Below are 4,471 nucleotides of genomic sequence, written 5' to 3' on the forward strand. Positions count from 1 at the left end.
TTCTCATCAACCCTATTCAAGATAAAACCTGGTATACTAAAAGAGAAGTACTATCGATTATAGCAAAATTGTTCGACCCAGCTGGTTGGCTTAGCCCCGTTGTAGTCACAGCAAAAATAATAATGCAACAAATATGGCTGGATAAATCCGATTGGGATGAATGTCTGAAACCCTTAACCCTCCATCGATGGAAAATATTCATAAAGGACTACGATTCCTTAAATCTCATTGAAATTCCTCGATGGACCCACTTTTCGATATCGGCGATCATCAATTTTCATGGATTCTCTGACGCGTCTGAAAAAGCTTACGCAGCAGCCCTATATATCAGTGTTTCTACAAACGCAAATACCTGGACAACCCTTTTGGTATCCAAGGCTCGTGTGGCCCCAATAAAAACCATATCATTACCAAGGCTAGAACTTTGTGGAGCTGTTCTTCTGACGAATCTAGTGGATGCGACCCTACCCCAACTAAGTATAACCCAATACCGTACTCACCTTTGGACGGATTCCACAATTGTTCCTTCATGGCCTAGCAAACCCCCATGCACATGGACAACCTTTGTATCCCACCGAATTGCCACAATCGCAGAAAACGTTGGAACCGAAAATTGGACTCACGTCGAAAGTCAAGACAATCCGGCAGATCTAGCTACTCGCGGACGCACACCTCTGGAAATGGTTAACAATGACCTCTGGTGGCACGGACCCCAATGGCTAACACTCGACCCGAAACACTGGCCAGTTACCAAAATATCAAGCGATACAACACTGGAACTCCGGCCAATCAGGACCTTCGTGAACACAACACAAGAGGATATCCTGGATAGATTCTCGTCCTTACCCAAAGCCATTCGAGTTGTAGCATATTTGTTTAGATTCTGTTCGAATGCGTCAGCCAATGAATCACAACAGTCATACACAACGTTGGAAATAACTCCAGAAGAGTTCAACACTACCCGCACGAAGCTAATTATTTTATCCCAAAAGAAGTATTTCCAGGAAGAGTATGAAGCCTTAACCCAAAAAATCAGCATACCCAAAAAAAAGTACAATTTTGACACTAAACCCTTTAATCGATCCCAAAAGAATAATGCGAGTTAATGGTCGGTTGAGCAATTCAGCGGCATTATCATACAACGAGCGTTATCCGATTATACTACCCTATAGCAGTCGATTAGCCAAACTACTCACCCAATTTACCCATTTAATAACCCTTCATGGCGGCAACCAGCTAGTCTTACGACTTATGCGTTCGGAATTTTGGATACCGAAGCTGAAAACCCTCATCAAGTCTACCATTCATCAGTGCAAAACTTATGTTTTGCAGCAACAGTTATCGATTTCGCCGGTCCCTACGACATAAAAAATTACACCGGCAGAGCATGTCTGATCACAAAAGGTTATGTATGCGTATTTGTTTGTTTTGCAACCAAAGCAATACATCTAGAGCCAGTAAGTGATCTCACCACCAACGCATTCATGGCCGCATTCGCACGTTTCTTTTCCAGGCGCGGATGTCCCACCGATCTCTATTCGGACAATGGTACTAATTTTGTTGGAGCGTCTAAGCTTTTAGTTAAAGATCGGCGAGAATTCTTGAAGTCATTGGAAACTCAATTAACAACTAGTGAAGCGCACCAAAACATCAACTGGCACTTTAACCCTCCAGGAGCTCCACACATGGGAGGACTCTGGGAAGCAGGAGTGAAAAGTTTAAAGAGCCACTTGAAAAAGGTGTCTGAGAACCAGAAATTCACTTTCGAAGAACTGAACTAGCTACCCTTTTAACCCGAATCGAAAGTTGCTTGAATTCTCGCCCTTTAAGCCCATTAAGTGAAGACCGCACAAATTTAGAACCTTCAACTCCAGGCCATTTCTTAATAGGTACCCCTTTATTAATCCCAGCAGAACCCAATTTAGAAGATGCACATCTAAGCACCGCACAAAGATGGCAAAAACTGAAGATACTCCATCAACACTTCTGCAAACGATGGAAAGAAGAATATTTGAAAGAACTCCACAAAAGATATAAGTGGAAATACCCTCAACGCAACATAGACGTTAACGATATGGTAGTTATACGTCAAGAAACTCTACCCCCAAATGAGTGGAGACTTGGTCGCATCGAAAAAACATATCTCGGTGCCGACAATAAAGCAAGAGTAGTTGACATACGTACCTCTCAGGAACCAAATACCCGCCCAATAACCAAAATAGTCACTTTACCAAATAATTAATCTTATTTCCTTATAGTGACATGGCCCCTCAAAGCAGTACGAAGTCAATTTGCAGCCGCCAAAGCAGCCCCACATTCACTGTGCGATCACTTAGCGTGACCCGTAGTATCAGCCCACTCTCCGACGAAGGAACCCTGGCAAGACGCCTGCATCGCTTCAAAGCGAACCTTTCCCCCATTCGAGAGGAGCGTGGAAATACGCATCGCACGGCCCGACGTACCATCAGCCTTTCCCCTATTCGTGAAGAACGAGGAAGTACTCATCGCACGGCTCGGCGTGCTATCAGCCGTTCATCAAAGCGAACACACAAACACGTCGCCTGTGGATTGTGTAAAAAAGACCATAGACTGGTAACTTGTTCAAAATTCACCAAAATGAACATCAATGAAAAGTTTGACGCAGTTAATAAACACAAGTACTGCGTCAATTGCTTGGCCAGATCGCATTCCACCCAAAAGTGCACAAGTAAAAAACGATGTGCCACGTGTAACGGGGAACACCATTCAACCCTACATGGACACCCCAGGCTGTTCTGCAAAGAGCAAAAGAAAACAGCAAAAGGCGAAGAACGATTACATAGACAAGAGGATCTACCCACGTTACTGGCCAAGTCGACCCTCATCCCAACAGTCATGATCAAATTAAAACACGATGGCAAATGGAATAAAATACGAGCCATAATCAACCCGACCCGAAAGGTGACTGTAATTGCATCAGAACTGGTGCAGAGATTGCGGTTATCAAAAACGTCTCCGATGCCCAGAGCATACTTAAATTATGAAAGGAAGACTTCTGCCGCCTGCTGAATAGCAGTGAACGTACAATGCCAGAAGAAGGCGAACCCGATTGCCAAATCGATGACGATGAAGTAGACGTTCCATTGCCCGTGGGAAGAGGCTCCTCAACATCGCATATAAGGTTCTATCGAGCATATTGTGTGAATGATTCACCAAACGAGGTTTCAGACAGGGCGACTCTCTATCGTGCGACTTCTTCAACCTGCTGCTGGAGAAAATAATTGGAGCTGCAGAACTTAATCGAGCAGGTACAATCTTTTATGAGAGTGTACAGCTGCTGGCGTATGCTGATGATATTGATATCATCGGCCTCAACACCCGCGCCGTTATTTCTGCTTTCTCCAGACTGGACAAGGAAGAAGACCTCCACTCCGTTGGAAGGACCAGGTGGAGAAGGACCTGGGGCCCTATTCTGTATCTCGATTCGTAAATGTATTCTATTCGAAATGTATGTACTTTATAATTATGCGAAAGTTGTACCACCCTGTGTCAGAATAAATGCGTACAATTTTCGTTTTTGCTTTCTACAACTCAAAAGCTAACGAATATTTTATTCGAAAATTGGCTAGAAAATCCGAAATTCGAGTTACATGCTCGTAATATAAAAAATCCGAATTCGAGTAAATTTTTTTTCGAATCGAGTTACGGAATAGGCCTCCTGGCTTCGCTTGGAATATCCAATTGATGCCATTTAGCGAAAAGAAGAAACGTTTGGCGCACTGTTGTTAACTCGGCTATAATCGCGTAATCGTTGTCTACGTCAGTAAAGAAGAAGAAGAAGATTAGTGTGTGGAGCCTTCATACTGCTATGTGAATCGCGTTGGTGTGGTGTGTTGTCGTTTTGTCGTTTAGTGCCACGTGTTGAGGAGGGAGAGCTAACTCATTTAGTTGCCCTAGGCGAATAATAGTCTATATTAGTCTAGCAGTCGCTGTAGTTGCTGAAGCGTGGCAACAACGCTGCTAAGGCCAGTGGAGAGGCGGTTTGATGTTTGATGCTGCCGGCGGCACGGGGTGCCTCATTTCCCCTTTGTCAGAATGATGGAGGGGCAACTAGCCTTCGGTGCCGATTCGGACGACTGGGCTGCTGCGACCGGTTCGAGGCAAGCTGGCGCGCGACGGGCCGTTTTGGGGTACGATGCAGCATGGTGTAGTGCGGCGTATTCCACAGTTGGCGTTGGCTGACTGACGTACATTTCTGTGTGGTGTGTAACGTCGCCAAGCAGCTTAGACAGTGCCCGGGAGCCTGAGCCACCTTCTGCCGTTGCATGGGCAGCATGCCGCGAAAAATGCTACATTGTTGTAGCCGAAGAGGGCGCTGACATAGGGAACATCGGCTGCGCTGAGGTTCCGCTCCGGATGTTGAGGATGGTGGTAGTGGTCGCGTGCCACTACGAGTAGCGGTTGCAGTGACAGTTGCCGTTGGGGATCGTGG

The sequence above is a fragment of the Bactrocera dorsalis genome, chromosome 1 (assembly GCF_023373825.1).
Source record: "Bactrocera dorsalis isolate Fly_Bdor chromosome 1, ASM2337382v1, whole genome shotgun sequence".
Classification (NCBI taxonomy): Eukaryota; Metazoa; Arthropoda; class Insecta; order Diptera; family Tephritidae; genus Bactrocera; species Bactrocera dorsalis.